Consider the following 11,409-nt stretch of genomic DNA (forward strand, 5'->3'; position numbering starts at 1 on the left):
TTTCAGTTTTTCAGTTCAAATTAGGTTCTTTGTTAGTCTTCTTTCATAGACTTCTAAACCAACTTTCTTTCATTGTTATATTAGGACTAGGAGTCTTGGGCTATAAATATATGCTTATAGCCTTTAGCAATTCAGTTTTCATTATTTGTTTTGTTTATCAATAAAGAATACTCAGAGTTGAGTTTCTTCATTATTTTCCCTTAAAACATAGATAGTCTCTATTGTTTGAGAAGATTTCTTTGATTCTTGTGATAGTTTCACAATCTTAGGAATATTTACCCCTTCAACTTGTTGTTTCCTTGTTCACTACAATCCTATGCTGCATCAGTTGGTATCAGAGCTCTAGTTTTCTTTCCATGGCATCGCCAAACACAAGAAGAAAGGGCAACCGCTTTGCAAATTTGGAGGATGTGTATGAACGTGAGGAAGTAGTCGGTGAAACACGCAAGGAGGAGCAGTGGCAACTCATGGAGGAAACGGTCGCTGATTTGAGGGCCCAACTTGCGGTCTCCAACGCTCGAGTGCCCAATCCGGAGGGTCGCCACGAGCGCCGCCGACAACCCTCACCGCCTAGCTCGGAGGAGGAAGACGAACAACGTACGGAGAATGAAGCCAAGAACCCTTTTGCAAGGGGCGAAGTACAAGGGCATCAACCCCATGTCCAAGCCCATGCCAATCGAAGGAAGAGCGGTTTCAAACTCGATATTCCAGAATTTCAAGGGGGTCTCCAACCTGAAGAGTTCTTGGATTGGGTAGTAGCAGTTGAAGAAATTATTGATTTCAAAGGGGTGCTCGACGATCGACAAGTTTCTTTGGTCGCAACCAAATTTTGGGGAAGAGCAGCGGCATGGTGGCAGCAATTAAAGCAATCTTAAGGGCGGCAGGGCAAGACGAAGGTCAACAAGTGGGAGAAACTGTTGAAGCATATGAGGCCGGCCTTTTCACCCTACAATTATACTCGAACCATGTATCAAAAGTTGCAAAATTTGAGCCAAAGGTCGAAGTCCGTGGATGAATACACGGAAGAATTTTACGTGTATCTAAGACGTGTTGATCTAGCCGAAATCGACGAGCAACTAGTGTCACGATACATTGGAGGTTTATGTCACCAAATTCAAGATTCATTAAACCTCTTTGACCCCAAGAATGTGTCGGAGGCCCATCAAAGAGCACTCTTGCTAGAGAAGACGGCCTCACAAGGGTGGCCATGGACGTATGCCACTTATTGCTAGGAAGGCCATGGCAATATGATAGGAATGCTAATCATGAGGGAATCAGTTCTTTTCCTTGGAGATGTGGTGTCCAAAGACGGGTTGGCGGTGGATGAGTCAAAGATAGCAGCAGTTCGGGATTGGCCTCTCCCCACTACGCTACATGAGGTACACAGCTTCCATGGGTTAGTATTTTTTTATCAGCGCTTTATTCACAACTTTAGCACCATATTAGCACTGATTACGGAGTGTATGAAGATGGGTAAATTCTCATGGAGTGAAGCAGCCACTACCGCCTTCGAGTTGATCAAGGTCAAATTGACCACCGCTCCATTACTTGTCCTTCCAGATTTTGACTTACCTTTTGAGTTGCATTGTGATGCATAAAAAATAGGCATTGGAGCGATACTCAGCCAAAAAGGCAAACCAGTGGCCTATTTCAGTGAGAAATTGAAGAGCGCACAACTCAATTATAGCACTTATGATATTGAGTTCTACGCATTAGTACAAGCACTGAAACATTGGAGCTCATACCTTGCCTACAACGACTTTATTTTGTACTCGGACCATGAAGCACTAAAACACCTTAGCAGTCAAGATAAATTGTCATCTCGGCATGCTAAATGGGCCACTTTTGTCCAACAATTCAACTTCACAATCAAGCACAAGTCAGGAGCATTGAACAAGTGGCAGATGCCCTCAGCCGAAAATCATCATTATTAGTCACCATGAAGTCAAAGGTACTAGGTTTTGAATTATTAAAAGGTTCTTTGTCTAGTGCCCATTTTTTGGTCCTATTATTGAGGAGGTATCATCAAGCGTGCGGAGAGACTTCAATTTGTATAATAAGTTCCTATTCAAAGGTACTCAATTATGCATTCCCGAAGGTAGTCTAAGGTTGAAAATCATCCATGAGCGCCACAATGAAGGTCACATGGGAAGGGATAAAACATTACAACTGGTGGCGGACCAGTTCTATTGGCCAAGTATGCGGAGAGAGGTAGACAAACTTGTGAAGAGCTGCAGAGTATGTCAAGTGTCCAAGTGGTTGGCTACTAATGCAGGGCTATATATGCCCCTTCCTATTCCAGAGAGGCCATGGACCAACATGAGCATGGACTTTGTACTAGGCTTACCCAAAGCCCAAAAAGGTAATGATTCCATCATTGTAGTTATTGATAGATTCTAAAAAATGGCGCATTTCATTGCTTGCAAGAAGATCGCCGACGCGGTGAATGTTGCACAATTATATTTCAGAGAGGTCTATCACCTCCATGGCCTACCATTGTCTATTGTATCCAACCGCGACACAAGCTTTCTTAGCCACTTCTGGCGATGTTTGTGGAGGTTATTACATACAAAGCTCGATTTTAGCAACGCATATCATCCACAGACGGACGGGCAAACAGAGGTCGTTAACCGATCATTGGGAGCCTTCCTTCGGAGTTTGGTGGGGGAGCATATCAAGTCATGGGATAAGAAATTGTTCCAAGTCGAGTTCACCTACAACCGTTCCACTAATCAGAGCACCGGTCTTAGCCTATTTACTATCATTTATGGGAGTAATCCTCGTGCCCCATTGGATTTGGTACCTCTTCCAGATTTGAAGCGAACACATGCTATTGCTAAAGACTTAATAGCCCAAATACAAGAAGGTCACAAGTTCACCATCCAGAATTTACAGAAATCTACAGCAAAATATAAGGAGGATGTGGATAAGAGGCGCCATGCCATAGAGTTCGAAGATGGGGATTTTTGTGTGGGCTGTGTTAACTAAAGATAGGTTTTTTGTTGGTGAATATAACAAGTTGGCTGCCCGCATGATTGGTCCGGTAGAGATTATAGAGAAGATCAATTCAAATGCCTACCAGTTGAAGCTACCTAGCCATATCAAGACGTCTGATGTTTTCAATGTCAAACACCTTGTTCCATTCACTGGTGATTCGTCAGATGAGGATCTGAATTCAAGGTCGAATTCTGTCCAACCTGGGGAGGATGATGTAGACCAGAAGGCTTGGGAATATATAAGGAAGACCCAAACAGATGATGGCGTGAAGACACCCCAAAAGATGGTGACGAGGTCCTAGACTCGCGCTACAGCAGGGGTCTCTGGAATTGCGATCGATCGCACATTGGCTGTGATCGAGCGCTCAAGTCCTGGTATCAAGATGATAGTCCTTGGAACTGCGACCGATCACCCCTGTGAATGCGATCAATTGCATGATCAAGCACACCCTTCTCTGGTAGTGTGATCGATCGCCCCTATGCCTGCGATCGAGCGCACCCAGGCACATCTGTTTCACAAATGGACAACAGAGACACTTATCTTAGCTTTTAATCTTTTGTTTTAAACTAGGTTTCTTTGTTAGTTTGTTATTTTATCGTATCTTTCAGTTTTTCGGTTCAAATTAGGTTCTTTGTTAGTCTTATATTTGGTTTAGTCTTCTTTCATAGACTTCTAAACCAACTTTCTTTCATTGTTATCTTAGGACTAGGAGTCTTGGGCTATAAATATATGCTTATAGCCTTTAGCAATTCAGTTTTCATTATTTGTTTTGTTTATCAATAAAGAATTCTTAGAGTTGAGTTTCTTCATTATTTTCCCTTAAAACATAGATAGTCTTTATTGTTTGAGAAGATTTCTTTGATTCTTATGATAGTCTCACAATCTTAGGAATATTTACCCCTTCAACTTGCTGTTTTCTTGTTCACTACAATCCTATGCTGCATCACTTTGCTTCCAAAAGATGCCATCACTTCGACCCAGAAACCACAGTAGCGGTGATCCATCAACCACCGCGCCTTACACCAATGAGCCATCGCTCATATGAGTTGAAGAAAAATATAGAAGATCTGAAATTTTTGCCAAAGATTGGAGATGTCGTGTGTGTAGATGTTGAAAAAATAGGTGCTATTGTGGCTAATAGTACGACCATTGATATAAATCCACGCTCGGAACGATTGCCTAGGGAGCGTGTGAGATGCCCGGAGACTGTGGATATGAAGACTTTGTTTCACTCACATAGATTCTTCAAAGAATGTTTTTATCCCAATGTGCTACTAGTGACATGACCAAGGCTTCAAAGTTTTCAAGTTCAAATCTACTTTAAGATGTTTTCAAATTTGTAGGACCTTGAGGACAAGGTCCATTTTAAGGGGAATGGAATGTTAGGGGTCTAATAATAGGGGTATTTTAATCCATAATATGTTATCTTTATAGACAACATTAGAAGTAGGGACTAGAATTTAAATATTATAGATAAGTATTATTATTAGAGTAGTTTATTTTACTTAGTCTTTTATTTTCACTATGCATTATAATTGTCTATTTAAAGACATCAAGCTCATTAATAAATGTTGTGACAAATGCAAATCCAAGATCACCAAAGAAGTAGAAAAGTACAGAATAGAAAAATAACACAATCACACAAGACACCAAAATTTAAGTGGTTCGGCTTAACAAGCTTACATTCACTGACGGAGACGATCCAGAAGAAATTCACTAACAAAAGAGTGGAGTACAAAGAGTAGTACAAACAAAACCACTCAAACCTAAAAGCCCCAATACACCCCAATCTCACTCAAAAGAGAATTAAATACAAAAGAGAAAATATTCTTTAAAATTCTCTAAGCTTTTCAGCACTCCAAATGTGAGATCAAATTGAAGAAAAATGGTGTATCTCTTCTTCTCTCTGCAACACAAGTCTCTCTCTCTCTCTTGGCAACTTCAATTTTTCTTCTTTCTCTCTTTCAACTAAAGTTGCTGCCTTACTTTCCTTAAAAACCGAATGGCTTCAATAGGAGACAACAAAGCCTTTTTGTCAAAGCTTCTAGAAGAAGCTTAATGAATGGAGAGACAAAATGGATGTGTGGGAGAGAAACTTAAGTCAAAAAGTATGGGATGTAAAAGTAACCATAATGGTTTGGGGCACACGGTAAGGTTGATGAAGAAATGCAAGTCACCTCTTCTGACAAATCTCCACCTTGACTTGAATTTCATCAAGTCTTCAACACAAATATCCTCAAGATGTCTCCTCCAACACCCCTAAGGGTAATTACAAACTACAAACACCAATTAAGCCCAAGCAATGATTGAACTTGAGAATTGGAAGTGGCTTAGTCAACATGTCTACTGGATTTTCCGCTGTAGCAATTTTCTTCACTATGATATCACCTTGTGTCATGACCTCCCAAAGAAAATGATATTTGACATCAATGCGTTTGGTTAATTTCACCTTCTTCACTATGATATGATATGATTTTTGGTCAAATGTATTGCGCTCTGGCTATCACAAAATACAACAGTCTCATCTTGGTACAAACCCAAATCACTAACCAAACCTCTGAGCCAAATTGCTTCTTTCACTGCCTCTGCTATTGCCATATACTCTGCCTCTGTAATGGACAAAGCAACCATTGAGTGTAAAGTTGCCTTCCAACTAATAGCAGACCCCAAGAGAGTGAAAACAAAACCTGTCAGAGATCTTATTTTTTCCAAATCACCCGCATAATCTGAATCAACATAACCAGTGACACTAGAATTGATACTACTGCCTCTATCATAGACTAAACCAACATTTGTAGTGCCTCGTAAATAATAGAGTATCCATTTCACTCCCTGCCAATGAACCTTTCCCGGATTCGCCATGTAGCGACTAATAACATTGACTACCTATGAAATATCTGGACGAGTGCACACCATAGCATACATGATGCTCCCAACTGCACTAGAGTAAGGAACACGCGACATGAACTGCTCATCCTCCTCAGTCTATGGCACTAACGCTTCTAATAATAAATTAAGCAGAATTAATCCCAAACATTGTGTTTGAAAAAGGATTTTTAGGTTTCCTCAAAATCTAAAAGGTCTAGGTTCCCTCAGAATCTAAGGTGTAGGTTTCCCCAGAACCTAAATTCTATCCTCTTTATATGTTTGTGTTTACAAAAATCATTCACATAACATGTTGCTTCAAATAAGAGACTCTTGCTTTCGATTGAGATGCAAATTGAGAAGCAAGTGCATTCCGCGTTTGTTGAGCTATGTTTAATCCATAGATGGAAGACAATACACTCTCAGAGAGTGTTGTGGTGAACCAAGTTAGGAGATATTTGTCCTTTTTTTTGCCAAATTGAGTAGTTAGGAAAAACTACATTAGTCATTTTTCCTAATTCATCAAGCAAATATTTCGATAGACATGGCTCAGTGCCATCCACAATACCCATTAGATCATAACTTTTGAAAATGGGATTGAATTGTGTTACGACCCAATTCATACAACTGTTGGGAACTTCTAACTTTTTGAAGGAGAAGTTTGTAAGACTAGGGAGTTGAAGAGTGCTAGTAGTGGTAGGTGTGGATGAGAAAGCTATTTGAGGATATTGTGGTGTGAACCAAGACGCTCTTATACCATGTAAGAAGTTGTAATGCAATGAATTCTTCCTTGTTATTTACATTGGAATGCACTAGGCACTATATACACAAAATACACATGTGACCATTGATGTATACATGGAAAGTAATAATAAAAATATACAAAGAAAATGAAACTCAAATAAGGATTAATGGCTGGGATATTGTGTGCACTGATTATCTTTCATTGAATTGTCCAATATCCTTTGTTGTTACAATCTTTGCCTTTTCAACAAGAGATGTTGTTGCGTGATGGTTGCTGGTTGATGATACTTTCCTTTTTTGAGTATCACAGTCCTTAGCTAGAGTTATAGTTGGTTTCACAACTGCCACCACCATGCTCATCGTATCAAAGAAATTGATTCCATCATATCTTCTCAATCGCTACTCTAATCGGTATATCTTCTCCACCATGGTCCATGAACCTTTTCCTTTTCGAGTCAATAGAGAGTTTTAGAGCCTAACCTTTTAAAAACATTCATATGTGACTTTTAAAATTATCATTTGATTAAAATTTAATAAAGATCAATCACAAATTTAATTGTGGTTTTAAAAGCTACTTATAAGTGTGAGAAATTAGATGTGAAAAATAGGAGTACATGTAGTATTACATTTTGAGCAAACAATGAAGAAAACATTGCTAGACTCTAAGACGTGTGGTTGGTCTTTTTATGGTTATCTTGCTCAACTTATGAAAATAGGTTACTCATTGAAACACTTGTAGGATTGCCGGCACATTGTAAATATTGCCTACTAATTAACTTTGCTTATCTTAAGAAAATAGGTTACTTTGGTCAGTAGGTTTAAGATTTTGTTTACCTTACCACTAATTAATAAATATTGCCTCCTCGTCAATAAAATATTATTTTTATTATTATTTAGAAAATGACACAAATTTCTTAGTAGTGATATATAGCACACCCGACCGTGAGTGAAAAGTGCTCATGTCGGGTGAAAGGTAAGTACGAATTTATTGTTTCAAAAAATTTTTAATCTTTTTTTTTTTTTAAATCTAGATGGACTGTTCACCCAGCGTGAGCACTGTTCACTCACGCCAAGTGTGCTATATATCACTACTTGAAATTTCTTCCAACCTATTTTAATAAGTGACACATGTTTAGATTTTTCAAAAATTAACAATGATTGTTAAGAATATTAAAGAAAACTTGTGAAAGATAACATTTGATACTTATTAGAATAGGTTAGAATAAATTTTTTTCAAACTAATTTAAAAGAAATTTATGTCCTCTGGAAAACACCATTAAATTACAAAAAAACAACTCTACCCCACAACTTATAAATGAAACAGGAATAATATTGTTTGTGCAAGAAAAGGTCAAATCTCATTGCTAGCAATTATTGCCATTGTTGCTTCGATATCTGTTTGTGCGATGCTATTTGTCATGGGCTACTACTTCCTTAGCAGGAGAGCAAGAAAGAAGTACAATGCCATACAGAAAGGTGGCGGTAAAATATAAATGATTTAATTTTATGGAATTTGGATAAGATGCAATAACTGTGCAATTAGAGTAAGAGGACATGTAAGTGGATTGAGATCCTCGGCAATAGTGGGAGAATTGCCAGTGGAATTTTTTTGAAATTCTGGCCATTTATTTTCATCCTGCAGCCACAAATCCGCCAAATGTCCCACCTAATATAAAATATTATTTAAATTTAAAAAATAAATAAAAAAATAATTTATTAAAAAACATGGGGTGGTTCGGCCACCCCATTTTCCCCCTAGGGGGTGGCCGGCCATCCCAACTCAGCCTAGGGGTGGCTGTTGGATGAAAATGAATAGCCAGGATTTCAAAAAAAATTCACTAGCAATTCTCTCACTATTGCTGGGGATTTCAATCCGTAAGTTGTCCACATGCTTGGTAGCTAGGTGTGTAGATCGCAAGCTAGCAGGTGCGTGGCTTACCTGACCTCTCATATTAACGGACATAAATTTTTTATAAATTGGTTTGTAGTTAATTAATACAAACACATCTAATAAAGTGACATGCATTTCAAAACTATTAAAAAAAACATATGTTTCTCACTTATTATTAAAAAAACATATACTTCTCATATGTCACGTTATTAAATGTGTTCTATGAATTAACCATAAATCAAATTGTAGTAAATTTTTGTCCCATATTAACTACCTGTTATGACAGTTAATCGCAACTTATCTAGTTGTCATTTTATGGATAAGTATATTTTCTGATGTTACACATGTGGTTACTTACGTTTATTGTTTTGTTGTGCAGCTGCCAATGATATTACTACTATAGAGTCCTTGAAATTTGGTCTTGCTACAATTAAAGCTACCACCGGCAACTTTTCAGATAATAAGAAGCTAGGTGAAGGCGGATTTGGTGCGGTATACAAGGTAAATTATTTGTTTTATTTTTTTCTTCTTGTTTTTGGGCTATTTAGTTTCATTTTATGTTAATTTTTTTTTTTTAGTTTTTATTTTTATTTTTTAAAAGTAGTATAGTGTATCTAGTAATGCAAAATCTGACAATGCTTAAGCTTTAGGTTTTGGGATTATAGAAAATGTAAGTAGTAAGCTGTTCTAACAACTTCTTAAACTACATTCTCAGGGGATACTTTTTAATGGTCAAGAAATAGCTGTAAAGTAATTATCAAAAAGTTCTGAACAAGGAGGAGAAGAATCTAAAAATGAGGTTATAGTGGTTGCCAAACTTCAACACAGAAATCTTATAAGGCTATTAGGATTTTGTTTGGAAAGAGAAGAAAAGATACTTGTTTATGAATTTGTGCAAAACAAAAGTGTCGACTACTTTCTATATGGTTTGTCCCTTATAGGCATATATCTATTTTTGTTTCTTACGTCATATGAAATTAGATATGAGTTTTCATTCAAGAAAGGCCCAGTTAACAATTCGATTAACTATTACAAAATTCATTTTGTGTTGTAGAACTTACAAGAGAAGAACAAAATAAATTTTATTTTATGAATATTAATTCTATTTTCTTGGTTAATTGAATTATTTTGATATATAATTGACTTTAGTTCATTATTCTAACGTGAATATTGAATTTTGGTGAGTATATAGACATTGAAAGACAAAAACAATTAGATTGGCCAACACGTTACAAAATCATTAAAGGTGTTGCTCGAGAGATTATTTATTTTCATGAAGATTCTCGGCTCAGAATTATACATCGTGATCTTAAAGCTAGTAATGTTTTGTTAGATGAGGATATGAATCCAAAAGTTTTAGACTTTGGCATGGCAAAGATTTTTGGAATGGACCAAACTCAAGGAAACACTCATAGGATTGCCGGCACATTGTAAGTAATTTTACATGCATTACATTATTTATGTAGCACAAGTGAGAGCATGCATGCATGTCGTGTGGTTGACATTTGTATATGAATGATGCTGGTTTGTAGTGGTTACATGTCTTCAGAGTATGCTATGCATAGACAATTCTCTGTAAAGTCAGATGTATATAGTTTTGATGTCCTAATTCTTGAAATTATAAGTAGAAAGAAGATCAGTTCTTTCAATCAATGAGCCAAATGTTCTAATTTTGTTTTTCTATGCTAAAACAATCATATTCATCACATGATATTCATGTAATATTACTTAACTAATTGATGCAGGCTTGGAAACTTTGGAGGGATGGAACACCCTTGGATTTGGTGGATCCAATATTGGGAGACTCTTACTCGAGAGATGAAGCCATTAAATGTCTCCATATTGGCTTACTATCGATATAGAATGATCCAGTTGATAGGCCAACAATAGAATCCATAGTTCTCATGCTAAATAGTTACTTAGTTCCTCTACTGTCACCTAAAGAACCAGCATATTTATTTAGAAGTGTAGGCGAGCAAAACATGCAATCAAATGAGACAGTCAGATCAATCTAGAAGCAAATCACCGCCCATGTCTGTCGACGGAGCATCATAGTAAGAGTTTAAGAGTCTTTCAGTTGTTTTGCAGTTGGAGTAAGTTGCAAGTTTATATAAATACAGTTTATGAATATAATTGATAGAAAGAAGTTTATTTTCAAACATATATTTGAAGGAGGTTCCGGTTCACTTTAAGTAGACTACCCAAATCTCCTAATAGTATGAAATTATTGGCTCCTATAAGACTATCTCCATGTTATCACCTCAAGATTCTTTATATTTGTCCTATAGTTGTTATGGAATGTGGCAAATTTTTCCCTGGACTTACCTTTCTTTCTCTTTGTAGGGTGGCAAACTATTACCATGATCCTTACTAACTAGTTATCCTGCAAAATAAAAACCAAAGTTTTGATACCAATTTGTTGTGACGAAATAAATTTGAGAACCTCAAACAAACATAATAAAGTAATGTAATTCGGTTTAACAAATCTACATTCAAAGGCGTTGATGACCAGAAGAAAATTCTGTTAGATTTATTTAATGTAAATAAATAATTTATTTTGGGTATTTCAAATAATTATGAAATTTGTTTTATATCTAAAAGTTTTATATTCATTTAATTGAAAGATTTTCTCTCTTTCAAGTCAATCCAAAATTTTGAAGGGAAAACCAAAATTTTGAGTGTAAGGAAAAAAAGTTTGTCCCACGTTGACTAGACAAAAAAATGCCAACGTGTTTATAAAAAAATCCTCTTTAATTAACAATAAATTAAGTGAAAAAAAAAAAAAAAGAAAAAGAAAAAGCTAGCGGGGGCAAAATCGCCCGTAACGAGTCCCTTTGGAAGGGTTACAATTCATGACCATTAAATCAAATGAACTTGGGCCGTTAGATGTATCCAAAATCACTATAAATATA

At 36.7% G+C, this 11,409-nt stretch overlaps 1 pseudogene; it reads left to right on the forward strand.

Moving 5' to 3' along the window:
- Positions 1–8,024: 8,024 nt before the first annotated feature.
- LOC132190772 (cysteine-rich receptor-like protein kinase 10) lies at positions 8,025–10,359 on the forward strand (annotated as a pseudogene).
- Positions 10,360–11,409: the final 1,050 nt, after the last annotated feature.

The sequence above is a fragment of the Corylus avellana genome, chromosome ca8 (assembly GCF_901000735.1).
Source record: "Corylus avellana chromosome ca8, CavTom2PMs-1.0".
Taxonomy (NCBI): Eukaryota; Viridiplantae; Streptophyta; class Magnoliopsida; order Fagales; family Betulaceae; genus Corylus; species Corylus avellana.